At 39.5% G+C, this 22,180-nt stretch overlaps 1 long non-coding RNA gene across 2 annotated transcripts in view; it reads left to right on the top strand.

Moving 5' to 3' along the window:
• Positions 1–21,016, top strand: part of LOC120289406 — a 46,996-nt gene extending 25,980 nt beyond the window's left edge. The window contains exons 1-3 of one of the 2 annotated variants that reach the window (XR_005547370.1): positions 19,831–20,224; positions 20,634–20,722; positions 20,867–21,016. This is a non-coding gene — a long non-coding RNA (uncharacterized LOC120289406). Of the gene's footprint in view, positions 1–19,830; positions 20,225–20,633; positions 20,723–20,866 lie in introns of those variants that run through there. The other variant, XR_005547369.1, reaches the window with a different exon arrangement.
• The last annotated feature ends 1,164 nt before the right edge of the window (positions 21,017–22,180 follow it).

Here is a 22,180-nt window from a genome sequence, read left to right as displayed (position 1 = left end):
TTGGTGCCTCTGTAAAAAATTTGGAAATTGACTTTGATAGGTTTGGTTTCTATGCATTGTAATGGTCGATTCTACCCAAGAAACAAACTTGTCAAGGCTGGTTCTAGGGTAGAATTGGTCAAAACCAACACAAAATTTGGGAACCTTTTTGCACGACTACTTCTCGGTCAAAACCAACACAAAATTTGGGAACCTTTTTGCACGACTACTTCTCTCTCTCTCTCTCTCTCTCTCTCTCTCTCTCTCTCTCTCTCTCTCACGCAAACAGACTCTTAGCTGTCTCACTCTCTCTATCGCTAATACTCGATTTCTTTGATCTTTTCCCTCTTGAAAAGTTCTCACTTTAGTAGGTTTCTTTGATCTCACATCTCTCTTGCACAATGAATTACCTCAAAGGAGTTGTGGTCTATGAAGATTTACTTCTCATTTACCAAATCTGATTCTATTTGATGTTTATAAGACATGTATTCATATTTGACACAATGCATATTGTATATCTAATAAATAAATAAAAAAGAAAAAAAAGGCACATTCCAAAGTTGATTAGTTTAGTATCTGGCTTCAAAATTGGGAACTGATTCCAACAAGATAGTTTCCAAATTACTAGATTGGAAATTACTCACTCTGTAACCAATCACCTTAACACACACACACACACACACACACACACACACACACACACACACACACACACACACACACACACACACACACACACACACACATATCCATGAAAAAAGACACCATATACACATATATATCCATGAAAAAAGACATCATCATGGTCCAGTCCTATTGCATCTCAATAGATGTTTTCCAATGACAAATGTTGACACTTAAAATTTCTATTAAAGGCTTCATATTTTTTTAACCAAACTAGGGCAATCATTAGTTGAATTTGGCTAAACACATGCATGATCTCAGCCTTTGAATAAAAGAAAATTAATGTTAACTGTTGGATTTGGCATGACCATTTTGTTCTACCAAACCCCACTGTGCCATACCTCACACCAAAAATAATAAGCTATGCCATATCATTATTGCACTAATCAATGTATAAACTATAGTTTGGATTCTCTGGCTTTAAGCTTGTGAAATGAAACAATTATCATTAAAATGTAATGATGTCTTTAGCTCATCCAATTAGAATCGACAAGGTGAATTGGATCATATATCTCCAAGATGAAAACAGGCCTAAAGTTCTCCTGTGAAGCGACTTCCACGTGTCGCTTCATGGTGGCATGTGTTCTTGGAACCATTGTCACTCCTTTTTTCACTTCCCTTCAATGTCTTACTATCAAGCATCTTTGCCTTGATCGCCATGCGATCTATTTTTCCTTTTTTCATACTATAATGATCTAAATACCTTCATAAGATTCCAAATCGATAGAGCTTTGTCAATGGAAAAGAAGAAGAAGAAGAAAAAGCTATGCATGTTGCATTAGTCCACAAGATGCAATAATTTGACAAGACATAAGATAAATGGGGTGTCCCCACTCCCTTTTGAGTCCGCATTCATATAGCTAAGGCTGTGAATATCCATATTATTGTGTTCTCTCATTTCTTATGTGCTTATATTATGGTCTTTCATATTCATGCATTGCTTCTTCAAACATGCGCGTGGGCAGACAAGTCTCTTTGTATTCTCTGAGGGATATGTTGAGGGAGTGACGAAATTGCAACTCTGAGTCATCTAGATATTGTGCATGGAGAAACCGATGATCCATCACATCTTATTGAAATGATGAAGACTAAATTACATATGCCTTGTTCTTTGCCAAGTTTGAACAGCAATCACAAGAGTTTAGTAATGTTGCTTGTAGTTTTATAAACCATGTCTTTTCTCGCATCGCAATCTTTTGACAATGTTTAATTAAATCATGTCTTTTACAAATGGTAGGTACTTGAAAATATGAGTATCTATTAACAGTAAGCATTATGAGGTGAATATTTTTATTATTAAAGTTCTTATATCAAGAAGGCAGCCATGCATTGTTGCCATAGTCTCATGATTGTACCATGCCCACATAAGTGAGGTCCAACTGTACTCTTTTTTCTTATAGAGCTCTAAGTATGGAGAATAGCTTTGTAGATTCCTCAAACCTCTCGTTGCTCCATTTGTCACTTTGCATTAACGATGCACGGTCTAGCATCTTTGTCTCAGTCACCAAGTGATCTGTTTGTCCTTTTTTATAGTGATAAAGTGCACTATGCTTAATGGGGGTTTCCACAACATCCTTTCAATAGTTATTTACAAAGAAGAGTAGTTGCATGCATACATAGATTTAACCGACAAAAATTGATGCAACAAAGTGATGGCCTTGAACTTACGTGAATGATCTATCACATCTTATTGAAACGATGAAGACTAAATTGCATATGCCTTATTCTTTGCAAGGTTTGAACATCAATCACAAGAATTTGGTAATGTCGCTTGTAGTTTTATAAACCATGTCTTTTCTCGCATCGCAATCTTTTGACGGTTTTTAATTAAATCACGTCTTTTACAAATGGTAGGTACTTGAAAATATGAGTTGCTATTAACATAAAGCATTACGAGGTGAATATTTTAATTATTAAAGTTCTTATTTGAAGAAGGCAGCCATGCATTATTACCACAGTCTCATGATTGTACCATGCCAACATAAGTGAGGTCCAAATGTACTCTTTTGTCTTATAGAGCTTTGAGTTTGGAGAATAGCTTGGCAGATTCCTCAAACCTCTCGTTGCTCCTTTTGTCACTTCGCATCAATGATGCACGCTCAAGCATCTTTGCCTCGTTCACCAAATGATATGTTTGTCCTTTTTTTTTACTTCAATGATTAAATATCTACAAAGGATTCATAATCAATTGTCCCTCACCAATGGTGATAAAGTGCAATATACTTGATTTGGGTTTCCACAACATCCTTTCAACAATTATTTACTATTCTAAAAAGAAGAGTAGTTGCATAGATACATAGATTTAACCGACGAAAATTGATGCAACAAAGTAATGGCCTTGAACTTACGTGCATGATCTCAACCATCAAATAAAAGAAAATTAATGTCAACTGCTGGATTTGGCATGACCATTTTGTTCTACCAAACCCCACTGTGCCATACCTCTCACAAAAAATAATAAGTTGTTCCATATCATTATTGCACTAATCAATGTATAAATTATAGTTTGGATTCTCTGGCTTTACGCTTGTGAAATGAAACAATTATCACTAAAATGCAATGCTGTCTTTAGCTCATACAATTAGAATCAACAAGGTGAATTGGACCGTATATCTCCAAGATGAAAACCAGCCTAAAGTTCTCCCGTGATGCAACTTCCACCAAGCGCTTCATGGTGGCATGTGTTCTTGGAACCATTGTCACTCCTTTTTTCGCTTGCCTTCAATGTCTTACTATCAAGCATCTTTGCCTTGATCGCCATGCAATCTATTTGTCCTTTTTTCAGACTATAATGATTTGAATATCTTCATAAGATTCCAAATCAATAAAGCTCTGTCATTGGGGAAAAAGAAAAGAAAAGAAAAGCTATGCATGTTGCTCAAGTCCACAAGCTGCAACAATTTGATAAGACATCGGATAAATGGTGTCATGGCCCCAACCTCAAGCGTCTGAACATCCCTTGATGGTCAACTGAAAATGTGACGTCGCAGGACGCGTCGCCAACCCATTCTTTTTTCTTTTTTTTATCTTATCAATTAAGCACATGCAGAAGCGAATTAAATAAACACCCAGCCAATAAACAAATATAGGGATGGTAAAACACAACCACGATTTTCCCATAAAAATCACGACTTATTTATCCATTGTTGTCCCTAGGAAGTTTAATGATTTACAAGTCCTTACACTAGCAACTTCCAACCAACCTTCTCAAAAACCTCAGGGATCAGGGTCACCTTAAACTTTGCTAACAGCAGGGCCAACCAAAAGTTGTTGCATCTCATGCCCACCACATCCACACTCAGCATATCTCGACGCTACAGCTTTGAAAAATGTTAGCCCACGACGGGGTGAGATAAAATCTTAGCGAGTCAAACCCTAAGCCTCGATTAGGACGCAAATTCACCTTGAAGGTGTCTTTGTTTTCTTTTTTGAGCTCATTTTTAGATTTTCTACGGGTTGTTGTGATGTTGTGAGTTGCTAGGATCACTCTTGTGACTTTTCAATTGAAGAATGCAATTCTACTTCAGATTTTTTGAGATCGTGGATCCGTTCTTTGAACGCAAGTTAAGTTGAGCTTGTGAAATATAGCCGCGAAGCTCAGGTGCAAGTTCATTATTGTTGATGATCTCAAATAATTGCTGCAGCCGCAGCAGGATCGTTTGCTGCAATTTATGTTTAAATACATCCATAAACTTGAGGTTATTCATCTTGTCTTGGCTAACTCAGTGATTGTGATCTTGTTAATGTTAAATCATAAGCATTTAATTAACCAATACGCAAAAAAAAAATGTGAGCTTTTACTACATCAAATCTTTATTCTGATATATTATTCCTGTTTACCTTGCTTTGACTAGAAATTACCTTATTAGCATAACCGAAACATTAAATAAGATGTTAATATAACTATCAATAATGATAATTCCATCCAAATTAGTTAAAAAGAGAAATAATCACATAATCCCTTATTCTCAATTCTCAACTCAACATGCTAAACCATGAAATGTGGGGATTTTATCTTGTGCATGGATTTGCCTCCCCGATACTTTTATATTCTCTTTGAATCGGACTTAACAACAAATTCGGATTCATGAAATTGAAGGTATCCAATTGTACATCAAAATATTATATATCTTTTGAAATCTTTATTGATATTTTTGAGAAATTTAAAAATTGAATCATTTATGCTACAACCTGATTCAAATGGTTTTAGTTGTCAGAAGTTTCATTATATCAATGAGAAATAAAATTTATGATCGACTACAAAAGAAAATGATTTTATGTTTCATGCCGAAGACACTACATAGCTTCAAGACCATTCTATCTGGCGAACTTCAGTGTGAAATGCTTCTGAGAAAGTGTGCTGTGGAATTGGAAAAAAAATGTGATGAGATGATTTAGTTATCAAAGGGTTGGAATGAATATATGAGGGCCAATTTTGGTCTCCGAGATAAGAAGGGGGACTCCATTTTCCATGAAATCGTATTCGATATAAGCCGCGTCCGATATAGAGTATCCACCACCAAATGTCGAATGTCATTGAGGGAGGAAGATGTTGGCAATGGCCGTGATGCTTCGGTCTGAGATTGAAGTCTTGGGGAAATGAATTGCATTCACCTAAGTAGCATCCTCAGCTTTGTGAGTTTGCGAAGTTTATGGCAGTCCCTATTTTGCATCAATTTAGGCACGGAGTTTGGGGAGAGACCGAACCTCGAATTGCTCATCACGAGATTTTTGAATGTGAATCTCTTAATCTAAAAGCTCATTCTCCCCACGACTGTGTTGTTCTCTTGTTTGATTTGAATTCAGTACAAAAACTGACCACGTCATTAGGCAAAGATAGACTATGTTAGAGCATATTGATCCTCATAACATTTCCCTATTTGTAGCTCAACCGTGTGTGCATATCTATGTGCTAGGGGATCCCATAAATGTCATGCCAACGGAAACAAAACGAACTGGTCATACCAGATTTGATGGTGTTGAATGTGATATTGGTGTTGTGCATACAGGCCTTAAAAGCTAGATCATTAGAAAGACTCGATCTATTAATTTAAGTTCGCTACATTGGTAGTTATGAGTATCGCATATAAGTGTATGCCTAGAAAGTGAAAGCTTTCTTTCTCATGTTCTGTCTGTAATTGATGTAGGTAAAGCTAAAAGAGCTAGGTGCATGCAAAGCTCTTGAACCGGCCAACAAATTTAAATACAACTTGTGGTAAGGCAAATATATTTGAAGAAAACGATGTGGTCAAATCCTTGTGACAATGACTACTTTCGGATTTAAATAACATAATCAAAATATAGTAAACGAAAAAATCACCTAATAAACCAAGCTCATAATCAAGGCATTGAAAGTAAGTAAAATATGGAAATCATCGTCCAAGAATTTAATCCGATACGGTGTTGGCTAAAGAATATATATTGTCTCATCATCAAGCCTCGGGACAAAAAAACTCCATGAGTTGAGTCCAAAAATTAAACCTAAGCCTAAATGAAGACTTACGTCCAAGTGACCCTAAAGTGTAATGTAATCCTAATATTAAAAAAAAAAAAAAGATTTTTTATATCATTTAATTTAATTTAATTTAATTTCTTTATCCATTTCATATGAGAAAAACACAATGTAACATTTCAATTTATTTATAGATTCAAGAGACATGACTCCCTAATCTTGAAGGACATGAATCAAATGAAATTCTATTCTTAAACCGTAACAGCCTAACCGAGACTTGCATTTTCTCTACGATTTTCATTTTTATTTTTTATTTCGATTTTTTTAGTTAGTGAAAACAAAATAGGAGAATTTATCCGGAAACAAATGTACCCCAAATAAATCCATTCCAAGCTATCTGACTCCGTCAACGAGTCCTCTAAGTATGGGATACGAAATGAAAACCGCAGCATCAGAAAAGTCACATTTCCAAAAATTTCCACCTCTTGTGCACGCATCAGCAGACAATGAGGAAGAGAGCAACACCCAAGAAAGATGGATGGCGATTCTGACACTCCATTCTTTGCAGACGACCATGCAGATCTCGTACTCTTTCACCACAGAATTCACACTTTAACTCGAACCAGAGAGATCCTCAAGCCACAACACAGCAATTTTCACATCATTTGTTGAGCATACGAACGTATTTGGCCATAATAAGGGTTCAATAAGTCGAGAACAAATTGAATTGATGCAATATGATTTTGCATTTCAAGGATTGAATCGAAGTTACATATTGATTCAGTTCGAACGTTTCATCCAACAAGTGATAGGCATTTCGATCAAGGTGCTCGTACGCAAAAATAAGGCAAAGATTCACATTCAAATCATCACGAAAATAACATTGTGAGTTCGAGTTGCTAATCGAGCTTCAATCACAATTGATTTACTCACAAACATTAGCTAAAGCTCACTGGCTCTCTTTCGTTCAGTGACAAAGTTCCAAGCGGTGTCCACCGTCGATAATCGGGGCCGGCGAAGGAGGAACGACCAAGGGTTCGCGCACTTTTGGGCGTCCTGACCAGAAAACAGAGCAGAACGAGGGCTAGTCTTGTTGCAGCAAAACCGGCGATGGCAGAGCGGATACGGTGGCAGATAACAGTGTCTGGAGGACGACGGAGAAGGAGAACTGACAAAGAAGCCTCGAGAATTCCCGAGAAAAAGATGGCGGACGGTGGATTTCTGGCATCGATTAGTGGCGGAGAATCTTCCGCAACTCGGCCGATCGAGAGAGGGAGAGACTATGGATCGTGGGCTGCGGTGAGGGAAATTGTCTGGGTCGAGACTTACTCTGATGGGCCTGGCGCGCGCATTCGGGAAGAGGAATACACGAACGGGAGCTCAGCAAGAGAGAATTTCTCTATCGGGTCAACCCATTTCTAGAAGCGTCTCCATCTTCACTCCCTCTCCATCGCCTCAGTCCCCCGGGCAGCCACCGCCGCTCGTCCTCCATCGCCGACCACGACAACACTCATGCATTCAGCACAGATCACACAGGGTGGGGAGGCTCAAAGATTTCTAAACGTCCAGAGAATTATCTCTCTTGGCTCCTTGCTTCGTCTGGTGACCTCCAACTGACCTCCCGGATCGCTCCACCACCAGGCCGTAGCTCTGTCAGCACCGTTCTCCGATCAGTTTGCTCGGACTGCTCTGAATTTGTTCGTTTCTCCTTCGCTGGCTCCGATCCTCAACGCTCATTGTCTCGGACAACCTCTTCCTCTGATCCGATCATCCTTCCTACATCGGATAAAATAAACACTATAATCTTCCTTCTTCGTTCTTAGCTTCGTGAAGAGAGACCCAGTCATATTTGTGTGATTTTCGTTGTTCAAATTCACCGCTGGCGTGTCAATGCGCGCACTATAAATGCTTTGTATGATCATCGCCTGAAGTGCTCACCGTGAAGTGTTCATATTAACAATCTGAATCACAAATCGATGTTCACTGCAATGCGTATTTGTCTGTTAGATGGTCGACACTTGTTTAGTTCTTCCTGTCAAAAGTCTTGCAAAGATGATTCCGTCTTCATCTATGTTACTTTGAAATTGCTGTGTAGGTTGCTGTCTTTGGTGGTTTCTGGATTAATGTTTTATAAATTGTACAATATGTTCCACTGGGAGGTGAAAGAAATCCTCAGCATTATCTCCCACATGCTTAAAATTTATTCTCATGTTTTTTACATTGGATCACCTGATAATTGAGATTAATATGATTTCTTTTGTGTTTGATAAATCCAAGTAACAATCCAAGGTAAGTTTCGATTGTCTGGAATGTGAATTTGGTGGCTGGGCCCTCAGTTGTTCTGAATGAAGGAATACGATTGCTTGAATTGTTAGCTTAATAAGGAAGAGAGTGACGCAGGCTACAATTTGTAGTGTAAAAGACACAAGCAACAATTGCTGAATTTCTATTCTGCAGGAAATGGAAACGAAGTAGCATAACAAGTGTGCTTTTGAGCAATGATGCTGATTTCTGGATTATCTTTGTGAACATGTGGTATCTTTATTTCTCTTTTGAACGTTTGGTATTTGCTCTGCTCTCTTTCTGGTAAATAGTAGTCCGGACTTTTGGTTGATTAATCCTTCTTTCTGCAAATGACTTTGGCCCCTATTATGGTCCGCTTTCAATATACGAGTCACATTGTAATTTGTGTACATGGTGATGTGATACGGTCTTGTTGATTCATTTCTCAATATGTTTCCCAAACGTTGCTTGTTGTAAAAATTTTCAACTATTAAATTCCATCAGCCTCAGTTTTTCCCTTTTTTTGTTGATCAGAATTCTGTGTCTGTATGAGCTTGATCTTTGCCCTCAAACGATATTTCATCATAGATATTTAGGATGGAGTATTTCCTTGGTTGGCTACTTTGTGGCATTTGCTGCTGAGAGTACATTGACTTGCTAGAAGGAATTAATGTTCTGTAAGTGCAGCCAATTTTTTGTTAATTTTGCTGCTGGGTATGATGATGTTCACGGAATGAATGCTTATCAGATTTGGTAGACTCAAACAATGGTAAAAAATAGCCCAAGCAACATCAGGAAAAGATTAAAAAAAAAAGCATTTCTCATTTGTTGAGTCATCATCATTCTTTCTCTCGGTAGCGAGAGACGCTGCAAATATCGTAGAGTAAGAATTGAATGAAGCCGTGTCGTAGTTTCGGACTTGCATGTCAAGCTTGGCTTATCTCATCAATAGCCAATGTCATGCCGATATTTGAATGAATTCAAGCACTTATTTTAAGTAGGCTTTGGGATTTTCACCATTTATGGATCCAATGAGGTTTAACAACTGATGTGTCAGGGAATTTCTTGCCTATATTGGGTCCATTGGGCGGAGTCTATGTCAGTGGTTGATCGCCTAAGCCCCATATACAACATTAATGTGAGACTTACATGAACAACTATAGGAATGGACCCAATCTACACGTGCACAGACACCACCTTGAGGAAGCTATTCTTTGGCTGACAGCATAAAATGTATAAATTCTCAAATCTCTGGCTTCTTTGCGCTTTTGCACTTTGGATTTAGCTTGCGATTAATAAGGACCTTGGACTTACTTTACGTTGTTTGTTAATGGGGGATTATGAAAAAGTTTTTGAGGAGATATGGATATACTCTCCCGAATTCGATGCTTCCAAAGTTCACAAGCAGTTCAACCTAGGCAACTAGAAAAGAGTAACGACGAGGTCAGAATGTTATGGAGCATTACCCCATTGGTCATTTTCATCTCAACCTTTTCAAATGTGGAGACAACTCCCTTTTTCAAGTGTTAATACTTGATAAAGATGCTTCCGAGATAGATTATTCCTTGAGCAATGGCCAAATGTCAAACCCCTAGGATCGATTTTTCTAACAAGGAAGGGATGACGTTGTCGAACTCGAAGATTTAGGGGGTTCCTGCAATCTCAATCGCTTTTACCTTGTTCTAGCGAAGTATCTAACTGCCCATTACTCACTCATCATGAGAATTTGATGCTGTGAATGGTAGTTTTATTAGTCATGTTTCTGCCTTTATCAGTGCCTTTTCTTCATTCTTTCCAAATTCTTTAATTCTTTTTTACCAGCGTTTCGGATGTTGATATATACGATAATATTTGGGAAGTGCAGATTGTAATTAATTGGTGGGGTAACTAGCTCTAATGTGAAGGGGATGAAAAATTATTTCATCAGTTTTATTTTTCTGATTTTCCATGGAAATACTAACTACCAGTGTATGCTAAATCATTTCATACTAAGTCAATGCTCAGTAATTTCTGTAATTGGAATCACCATAATCTGAAACTTTACACAGACAAGTCTCAATCGGCAAAGAATTGGAACCCTCCTAAGCCGCAAACCTTGAAAATCAATGACGGCAGAGCTTTTTTTTTTTGAAGGTGAAACAATTGAAGCTATTTTGGGAATTCTTCGCAACGAAACAGGAGCTCTACTGGATGGCTCTACTACGAAAGTTCCAGCATTGCCGGCGTTTTAGACGGAAGCCATTCCCCTGCTCGAAGCTTTGAAACGTTTTCAGTCAAGGAGAGAGAGTGTGTTGGAGCTCGAGTCTAACTGGGAAGAGATGGTCAACGTATAGCTGATGAAGACAGCTCTAATGGAGAAAGCCCAGCTATCTTCGGCCCAGTTTCAGTTTCTCTCCTTGGCCCATTGTCACCGGTCCGCAAACAAAATGGCTGATTGGGTCGTGAAAAACTAACGTACGAATGCTCTCCCTCCCTCTTGACTGACCCATCCCTCCAATCTTTATGGAATTATTTACGTTTATATCCCTTTGCTGGGCTTTTGTTTTAAAGACCCCAGGGTTTTAATTCATGGCATGTCTTCAAATTTGAAAGCTTGCCTCGTATATTAGTTTGTCTTAAGCTCGAATTGGTCGACGGTCAAAACCCAAGTTCAAAATTACATGGAAAGTAGATGATCAAGCAAGTCTTAAGAGCTAGAATCTGGAGAAATTGGACAATTCCAATTGAGGTTGTTCACGCAATTTGACTTGAAAAACTAGAAAACTGAAATTGGACCAGCAAGAATGGAAAAAATTACTTAACTGGATTTTCTTCGCTATCCTGTTGGGGAAAAGACAAATAATTAGTGTTCGAGAATCATAACACCGTTTGACAAATGAGCATCCTATTCCGAAAAATTCGGCAATAATAAGGGTTCGATAAGCTGAGAACAAATCGAATTTATGTAATATGAATTTGTGGTTTGAGGATTGAATCGAATTTACATACTGATCTAGTTCGAGCATTTCATCGAACATGTGATACGCATTTCAATCAAGGAGCTCATACACAAATTCAAACCAACGATTCACTTTCAGATTCTCACAACAACAACAGTACAAGTCCGAGTTGTTAATCGAGCTTCAATCTCAACTGATTTACTCACAAACATTATTACCTGAAGCTCACGGGCGGCTCTGTTTCGTTCATAAGCTGCAGAAACAGAGTGTGTGGAATTTACCTTGATGACATTTAAGTTTTTGACCTCGGACGGTGATCAGATCACTGAAAAAGCTCCCAGTGGTGTCGACGCCGATGATCGGGGCCGGCGAAAGCGGAACGACCAAGGTTCGTGAACTTGCGAGCGTCCTGACCAGAAAACAGAGCAAAACAAGAGTTGGCCTTGCTACAGCGAAACCGGCAATGGCGGAGCTGCTACAGGGGTGGCTAACAGTGCCTGAAGAACAACAGAGAAGGAGAGCCGATCAAGAAGCCTCAAGAATTCCCGAGAAAGAGAGTTTCTTCGTCAAGTTCAGCGTATGCGTTCTGTTGTGTTATCGCTGAGCCTGTGGCAGCCGTCAATGGTGGCTCAACGGTGGCTGGTTTGGTGACTGGAGATGGCGGACGGCGTATTTCTGGTGTCGATTAGCACTTAGCAGTGGAGAATCTTCTGGAACTCGGCTGATCGAGAGAGAGAGAGAGAGAGAGAGAGAGAGAGAGAAACTGTGGATTGAGCGCTGCGGTGAGGGAAATTGTCTCGGCAGAGGTTTACTTTGATGGGCCTGGCATGATCTGGGCTACGATTGTGGATCAGACCCAACAGATCGGACCAGGCCCTCTCATACCTTCACAGAAAAGCATGTTCAACTTGCTGGCAAAAAAATAATTTCACAACCAACTTTGCCACAATCCCTTATTTGTGCAATATTGCGACGTCATTCAGTGAGGATAGTTATCATACCTAGCTCTATAATCCTTGATTTGAATTTGAGCACTGATGGAATGGTTGCACTCATGCTTGAGTTGATTTCTTGCAAAATCAATTAGGTCAATAGCCCGTTGTGCACTCCCTGACCAAAGCGATTGACATGCCAAATGTGGCTTTGTTAGAATAGGCAAACCCCTCAAGTTCAGTAATAAACCTCATATCGAGACATAATCCAAAGCTTGTGAGTAAGTTTCCAATTCGTGGTTCTCCATTGCAAGACTTTCGAGACACTTGTATGATACTCAAATTACATAAATTGCCCATGACCATAAGTGTAATTCTATGTGATGTAGTTCTTTGATTCATTTTTGTTTATACTATAGAGAAACACACCACGTCATTGGAATTTGACTATAAAAAAGTATTCATTCTCATAAGACACTCTGTCACTTTTGATTGAACGTGAATCTGCATAGCTTCCATTGTTTCCAAATTTGAGCGTCTTCCATTTCATGAATAGGCAAATTTCTCATTAAAGACAAATTTCATGAAGTCCTTGCAAACCCCCAATCTCATTACCTTGTATAAAGTGGAATCTTCTTGTTGAATGTCTTATTTTTATCTGTTCATTTCCTAAAATTCACAGGAGCTATAATTGGATAATATATTGTCTCCCCATAAATTTAATTTGTATAAAATTTTCAATACCCTCCTCACGTTTGGTGCCCAGTTCACACACCACTTTGCATGCTCTTGATATTTAAAATTCCCACTTCGCATCTTAAGATTGACTAAAAAGACCGAACCACCCTTCATATAATGTACATAAATTCAATCGGGGCGAGAAAAGCGGAAGGGCATCTTTTTAAAGAAAAATGACAGTCTAATTTTAAACTCTAATAAATAAATTCTAAATGATGCACAATTAATTGAGTTTCATGCAAGTTATATCACCTTTTTTTTTCTTTTTAAGAAAACACGCCTCGGAGAATGTCTCCATCAAATAATACCCAAACAAACCTCATGAATTAGATAATATAGGCGAGAACCCTTATGAATTAACCCAAGCAAGAGATGACTCGCAAATGTTGGTGTGAAAAAACTGATTCATGTGAGTTTCCTACGGTACTAAGCTTAAGAAATTTCTATGTGCACATTAACACTACATTTGTTTCACCAAAAACAAGTTTCAAGAAAATGTTTTTCAGATTTTTCAACATTCGTTTCAAGAAAAATAAACTGATTGGGGAATACATTTTCCGTCAACAGAGAAAACTTCTTCAAAAGTGGAGAAAATATTTTCCATTTTTTTCCATCCCCTTTCTTTCACTTCTAAACCAAACACTTTTTTTCACCAAAAACATTTTACTTTTTATTTTTACTATTTTATTTTATAAAAAATCGAATTTTTAATTATTTAAAAAAAAATTCCTTCTTCTTCGTACTCTCCTCATGTCCGCGCACGGTTGGCATGTGTCCGCACACCACTGCACGCACCGTGGCCGAAGCACTCGGCCACGGTGGAAAGAAGCTTGCGTAGTAGTCGAACCCCTTTTCCGCGACAGCGGACCTCAGATCGCACGGGATGGTGTAGAACGCCACAGCATAATCGTCCTGATCAGAGTACTGCTCTCCACTGCATACCTCGTCCACAAAAAGTCAAGCGTCCGAGTAGCAGACCATCGACGCTCACGAGGCGCGTGCATTCGGGAAGAGGAGCACACGAACGGGAGCCTCAGCAGAAAATTCTCTGTCGGATCAACCCCATTTCCAGACGCTACTCCATCTTCGCTCTCTCTCTCTCCGTCGCCTCAGTCCACCGGTTGCCACCGTCGCTCATCCTCCATCGCCAGCCAGAACTCTTATGCACTCAGCACAAATCACACACGGTGGGGAGGCTCAGAGGTTTCTGAACGTCCAGAGAGTTATCTCTCTCGGCTTCTTGCTTCGTGTGGTGACCCTCAACAAACCTCCCAGCACCGTTAGCATCATCTCCGATCATTGCTCCACCGGCAGGCCGTAGCTCTGTTAGCACCTGTTTTCGAGTGAGTTTTGCTCGGACTGCTCTGAACTTGTTCGTTTCTCCTTCGCTGGCTCCGATCCTCAGCATCATTGTCTCAGACAACCTCTTCCTCTCGTCCGATAGTCCTTCGTGCATCGGATAAAATAAACACTATAATCTTCTTCTTCGTTCTTAGTTTCATGAAGAGAGACTCAAGGCATTTTTGTGTGATTTTTATTGTCAAATTCACTGCTGGCGTGTCAATATGCACGCTACAAGTGCTTTGTATGATCGTCGCTGAAGTGCTCACCGTGAAGTGTTAATATTAACAATCTGAATCACAAATCAACATTCACTACAATGCATGTTTGTCTGTTAGATGGTCGATACTTGTTTAGTTCTTCCTGCAAAATGTCTTGCAAAGATGATTCCGTCTATATCTATATTACTTTGAGATCGCCAAGTGTAGGTTGCTCTCTTTGGTGGTTTCTGGAGTAATGTTCCATAAACTGTACAATCTGTTCTACTGGGAGGAGAAGGAAATTCTCAGCATTATCTCCCGAATGCTGAAAATTTATTTTCTGCATTCTGTTATGTCATTCTTCATTTTAAATTCGAAATCAAGTTCCGTAGGCTTATTAAAATCATATGTTTTATTTTTTCCCATGGGGAACTTTCGTGATAAAATATGGTGAGAATTTCTGAGAGCATCCAACGGTGCAATTATTTGACCTATGGAATTGGGAAAATTGCGACGAAACGGTTCAGTAGGGTTAGAATGAATCCATGAAATAGTATTTGATAAAAGCTCGTCCGAGATAGAATATCCGCGATCGCGATCGACACCGAATGGCAATGGCGAGGAACAGAGCCATGGCTATTGTGGATTTGTCTCAATGAAAGTGGAAGACGGTGGGTGACGGCCATGAAGTTTTGGTCTGAGCTTGAAGTCTCGGGGGATGAATTGCATTCACCTAAGCATCCTCAGCTTTGTGAGTTTGCGAAGGTCATGGCAGTTCCCATTCGCGTTAATTTTAGCAGAGAGTTTGGGGGAGAGACAGATGCTCGAACTGCTCGTCACAAGATTTTCGAGGTGGGAGTCATAATCTACGAGCTAAGCATCCCCATGCGACTGTGTTATTCTCTTGTTTGATTCAAATTCCGTACAGAACCGGTATGTGTTGGGGGGATCTCGGAAATGTCAAGCTAATGGAAACAAACTGAATCGGTCATATAGGATATGATTATGCTGGAAAATGACGTTGGTGTTGTGCTTATAGGTCTCGAAAGCTAGACCATTAGAAAGACTCAATCTATTGTTTTTAGGCTGCTATGCCGGTAGATACCAGTCGCACATAACAAGGTGTGCCTAGAGATTGAAAGCTTTCTTCTCTTGTTTTGTTTGCAATCGACGCAGGTAAAGCTGAAAGAGCAAGGTGCGTGCATAGCCCTCAAACCGGCAAGCAATTTAAATCCAGGTACTCTACCTTGCAACTTGCGGTGAGACAAATATATCTTAAATAAACAATGTGGTCAAATCCTCATGGCAATGCTCTTGCATTTAAATCACATAATCAAAACATAGTAAATGAAAACATCACCTAATAAATCAAGCTCATAATCAAAGGATCGAAAGTAAGTAAATACAGAAATTAAAGTCCAAGAATTCAACTCAATGCTATGTTGGCTAAAGAACATATATCGTCTCATTATCAAGCCTTGGGACAAAAAATCTCATAAGTTAAGTCTGAAAATTAAAACCAAGCCTAATGAAGACATACATCGAAGTGACCCCAGAATGTAATCCTAATATTAAAGCAAACGGGATTCTTTTTATATCATTTATTTTCCTTAGTCATTTTATCTAAGAAAAACACAATGTAAAATTTTAATTTATTTCAAGATTCAAGAGATATGACCTCCCTAAACTCAAAGAACATGAATAAAACGAAATTCAAATAAAATTATTCGTGTAATCGCCCAACTGAGACTTGCGTTTTTCTAAATTTTTATTTTTTTATTTTTAATTAGTGAAAACAAAACAGGAGAATTTATCCGGACACAAACGTGCCCCAAATATATCCACTCCAGCTATTTGACTCACGGACATTATTAGCTAAAGCTCATGGGCTCTGTTTTTAGTTCATAAGCGGCAGAAATAGAGTGTGTGTAATTTACCTTGATGAGAGTGAGGTTTTGACCTCGATCGGTGATCAGATCAGAGATGAAGTCCCTAGAGGTGTCGACTTCAACGATCGACGCCGGCGAAGGGAGAGCGACCAAGGGTCCGTGCTCTTTCGGCCATCCTGACCAGAAAACAGAGCAGAACGAGAGGAGACCTTGCTGCAGCGAAATCAGCAATGGCGGAGTGGCTCCAGTGGCGGCTTACAGCGTCTGGAGGATGATGGAGAAGCGAAAACTGATGAAGAAGCCTCTAGAATGCCTATTTGTGATGTGCACAGAGATGAAATCGTTGCGGATGAATTCGTTGCGGGCCTCGATTCCCTTCTTCCTTCACCAGTGCACGTAAAGATATTGGTTGCATTTAACGTTTGGCTTAATGGATCAGATGATACCACTGTCAAGGTTAGCATTTTCATACGAGTCGAAGTCCTATTTTCCGGATATTCATTCTATTTAGACTAGCCTCTTTGTAAAGTTCAATCCATGAGTGTTGCATTTATTTCAATCAATCTCGTGATTGCGCTAAAGATTAATTTGCCCTTGTCGCTCATCCTTCTCCCATTGGAGATCGATATGTGATCTTAAAAACTGAAAACTCTCTCACATGGCCGGTCGATATTTAATTTCATTGACGTGTTCACGATCCACAAAAGACATCAAAAAAATGAAGACAAAAAATTAGAGGTCCTCCACTTTATATCTGCCTTACAAATGTTCCCTACACGGGTACAAAACAAGATGGATTTACTCCTATTGAATTATGCAATTCTAACCTTTGATTTGTTGGGCTTGTATTATTAAATTATATCCTTTAATTTGTTGGATTCAGGCAATTCATAATCTTTTCCCTGTTTGTATCTCTTCCTTACATAACATATTCAGAAAAATCAGTAATTGACTCGAAAATCCCCAACATACTCCAACAAATTAATTATTGCATTTCTCATCATATTGAAAAACAACAATGTGACAAAAAAGATGGGGAATAATTTGTATCTCCTCTATTTTCTTTTTATCCTTTTTGTTAGCCTCTGAATGCCTATTGTACTTCGTATATATGCCTTTCATGAAAAAAGTGCACTAAGCGAGTCCTTTCATTGATGCTTCTAATCTTCAATTGAAGGCAAATTGTATTGTATGTGGTCTGGCGCGCATGGTTTGACGGGCCGAGGCTTATTCTGATGGGCTTGGTACGGTCAGGGTTGCGCTTGTGGAACAGGCACAACAGACCGGAAATGGCCCTGTCAATTCTGACTGAATTGGACATTTTTTCATTACTTTCTTGTTTTTCTTCCTTGTTTTTTGTTTGGGTTTTTACTTATTTTTTACTATTTTTCATACCATATTTTTATATTTATTTTTACCACAGTGCGTGTTCGACTCGCTGGCAAAATTCAAGTGTCAATAGAGACAACATTCCATCATTTGGCCAAAGAATTACTTTATACTGAACTCTATTACAATCCTTTATTTGCACAATATTGAGACAACATTATTGTGAAAGAATAGTCCTTGTGCTTAACTCTATAATCTTTGAGTTTAATTTCAGCGTGATAACGTCGCTGCACTCATGCTTGAGTTGATTTCTCATAGAATCGATGCATGGTGTATAGCCTGGGCCTTGAAGCACACCATTACATGCTCCATCCATGCAGCATACTGCAGTGGAATCATTATACATGCTATAGTAGTTGTACTAATGCTTGCCATCTTAGTGCCCAAGTCCTTTAGGATGATTTTCACTATAGTTGCGTATGGAACCAAAGGGAAATACCGTCACTTGCTATAGATTATCTTTGACAGGATCGTGTCTACTACATAGCTCATTGTGGTGCACAAAAGGAAAGAGTCAATGCGTACGATGCCTTGAAACGCAATCATGATATTCATATAGGTGATTTGTGTATTTTCAAGACTGCTACTTTATTCTTGTAGTATCAATTATCTTGTGGATCCATCAAGGTCTTACAAAGTAAAAGCGTTATTGCTTGGATTGATGTCACATAGTTAATATAACATGCGGGCAACATATGAGTTGGGTATAACCACAATGAGTTCGCGCCTCACATGTGGAATTGTGATGAGCACTTGACATTAGTGCGAGTTTTAGAGAGTTGGTAGGAAAAGGGGCTAACTCGGAAAGCCAGGGAGTGGCATAACTTTTTCCCCCCTTTGAAATATGAAGTGATCTTTTGTTTACAAGTCCTAAGTTACTCGGTGAAATCGTAGTACTTATACATGATTCTGCAATCTTGAATTGTGCTCCGGCGGTATGTGGACGAACTTTTGTTATTTGCTTCTGGGCGATATTCATGCAGCCGGCACGATCCGATTGGGTCAACGCCCGACTGCACACTCCATGGCCAAAGAAGCCCACATCTCCAAATGGCTTAGCCAGGATAGTTGGACCCCTCAGTTTCGGTAGTAAGCCTCGTATCGATCGAGACAGAGTCCGAAACGCCCACGTGAGCTGTCAATTCATGGTGCTTCTCTCCACTAAAAATCTTTTAGATAAACGAGCTGTCGGGTCACTTATAGTGTTCAAGTTATACAAAATCCCCACAAAGGTAAGTGTGATTCTTCGTGATGTAGACATCTAGCATATGTGGTTCTTTCATTCACTTCTATTTAGAAACGCAAGATTGGAATCCGACCATAGAAAGGACTCGTTCTAATAGGGCACTCCCTAATTTGTTATTATTATTTTTTGGGTTAGGTAGCCGATCTCTTAGTCATTAATCACGTCAAATGAATCTTTGCTTTAATCAAACTTTAGAGCAATTCCAACTAATCGTCCAGCCGTTATCATGACATAAGCAAAAATAACTTGGTGAGTCTCCATCAGTCTTGGAACAGATCTGGAACCCATCAGCTCGGGGCTCCGTATAGCTCGCTCTATCGCTTACTCAGTTCTCTCTCCTTCCCTCTCTCCACACCACCACCGTCAACATCTCATCGCATCTAGCCATCTCAGTTGAGATTTTCCGAGATTCGACGAGGATGAAGAACAGATCTGGAACCCACCCGTGTGAGGTTCATAATAATCCAGATGCACACACTCATTATTGCCACATTCTGAATCTAAATGAACCGATAAGGATTTGCTTCAGGATGTCCTTTTCGGTTAATGCATTCCTATTTGGTTGTTCATTTTGAATTTGAAATCAAGTCTCTTAGGCTTATTAAGATTATGGGTCTTATTCTTCCAACAGGGAATGCCAAAGAGGTTCATGAGAAAATAGGGTGAAAATCTCTCAAAAAAGGATGCTTGTCAAAGTGAGAAATGGTGCAATTATTTAGCCTAAGGAATTGGAAAATGTGATGAGATGGTCGTACTTCAAAGGGTTGAAATGAATTTGCAGAGCATTTACCCTATCTGCGAGGGCCAATTTTTGGTCTTCAAATCTTAAGTGGACTCCATTTTCCATGTAATCATATTTGATAAAGGCGTCTCCGATATAGACTGTCCGCCAATGAGTGGTGATGCGAGGAACTGAGCCTCAGCAATTGTGGATTTGCCTTGCGAAAGTGGAAGATGCCGGCGATTGCCGTGATGTTTCGGTTAAGCTTTAAGTCTTGGGAGATGAAGTGCATTGACCCAAGAGTCCTCGGCTTTGTAAGGCGACAAAATCTGATCAAGTTTGTGAAGTTCATGGCGGTTCCTATGCACATTCATCATTGCGGAGTTTGGGGAGAGACCAAAGTTTAAACTGCTCATCGCGAGATTTTCGAGGTGTGAATCTTAATCACTAGTTAATTCTCCTCCAGACTCTGTTGTTCTTGTGTTTGATTCAAATTCTGTATAGGAACTCTCCACGACGCTAGTTAAGAGAGACTGTGTTAGAGCTAATTCATCCCCATAGTTCTTCTCTGCCTCTAGCTCTCTCGTGTGTGCATATGTATGTGTTGGGTGATCTCATGTATGTCAAGCCAATGAAGACGAGCAGAACCGGTCATATTGGACTTAAATGTGCTGAAAATGACATTGCTGTGCAAATAGGCCTCAGAAGTTAGACCATTAGAAAAGCTCGCATCTATTGATTTAGCATTGTTATGTCGATGGACATGAGTTTCACATGACCAAAATAGTGTATGCCTAGAAATGGAAAGCTTTTTTCATGTTCTGTTTGCGACTGCTGCAGGTAAGCTGAAAGAGTTGAGCTTGTGCAGAGCTCTTGAACCGGCCAGCAAATTTAAGCCCGAGTATCCTTTCTTCCGAAGTTGCAGCAAGGTAAATATGTCTGAAGAAAAGCAACACAATAGGATCCTCATGACAAGGAAAACTGTTGGATTTAAATCACAGAGAGTTGCTAAACTATGTTAGCTCTAGGTTAAGCGTGCATCGTGTCAATAATTTTCTGTTTTTATCCTTCAGATGCTTTGAAAAGGATCCTCCTACTGTCTTCCTCAGAGCTCATTGGTTGTTGCAAAATGTCTACTTGAGCAGAGAGTTACCGGCTCACTCCAAAAATGCGCATCAAGAAAAGTCCGCTGACCGTGGCTCTCATATTTTAAGACAAATCATGGCCGGCAATGCTCATCAGCCACGGTTATCATGGAAAGTTCTCTGCCAGTTGGACCGCATTCACAAGATAAACTTCTCTGAAGGCAGGTGGCAACGTGTGCTCGACCTTTATTAGAAGGGATGATGTCATTTTTGGAGGGTCCTTTATCAGAACCACTGAGAAGACTTGGGTGAACAATACTATGCAATTGACACAGCAGAGGAAGCATTGCTTTTAGCTCAATTTTGGTGAGAACAGAACTGCAGAATTGCTAGGATGAAATCTGCTTCTGATTCGGCAAATTGGATGAAAGCACAAGTTTCGTTCTAATGAATGGAATGCTCCTGAATGTACATGATACCTTCCTTGATCCTAGTGTTAGCAGTCACCATGTGGCCACAGGTCATGATACAGAGGAAGCTGATTACTAATGTTGATTTGATAACTTCCATTTCTGGAAACAATCTCTCAAATTAGTTGCTTCTTTAAGGTTTCCGGTGGCTCAACCCAACCTTTGGAACTGTTGAAGTTGTAGTAGCATCGAATACGCTTCCCTTAAGCCATGTACCAACTCTGAATTTCAAGGCACAACCCATGGTTTTACAAGCTCAATGTGGACATACATTAGATTCTATTCATCGTCTCTTTTCGAATTCATGAAGATTCTATGACGAGCCTTTATTGGCATGTGGGCGGCACAAATTGAAGTTTTCTTAGTTTCTTCTCATGTGAAGAGCATTCGGAACTCATTTTGTCAAATGAACTGAATCTGATATGCCTGGCCAAGCGATTTTCCAATCCATGCTGCTTCTTTTCATGGTTAGCCAATTAAAGAAACTTTCACACCAATGTCTACTGAATTCCCTCATTGTTTTAAACGGGGAAAAAGGGGATTTCCATGCCTCTCTTGCAGCCATCTCTGTTGCCGCAGTAGCATAACTCTGTAACGGCGTCACTGCCACACAACTCTTCCGCAACCCCTCTCAACAAAACAGCAATCAAGCTGGATAAACATCGCCGATTCTCCATCTCTCTTGAACGGGGCGTTCTTCGAAACAGAGTCCGACTTTGTTATTCCATCAAACACCAGAGAGAGAGAGAGAGAGAGAACAAAGGCGAAACAGAAAATCAAACAGACAAATTGGGAATGAAAACGACCTGGTAAGGGTGAATATCGAATGATG

The sequence above is a fragment of the Eucalyptus grandis genome, chromosome 11 (assembly GCF_016545825.1).
Source record: "Eucalyptus grandis isolate ANBG69807.140 chromosome 11, ASM1654582v1, whole genome shotgun sequence".
NCBI lineage: Eukaryota > Viridiplantae > Streptophyta > Magnoliopsida > Myrtales > Myrtaceae > Eucalyptus > Eucalyptus grandis.
This window is presented reverse-complemented; position numbering and strand designations above follow the sequence as displayed.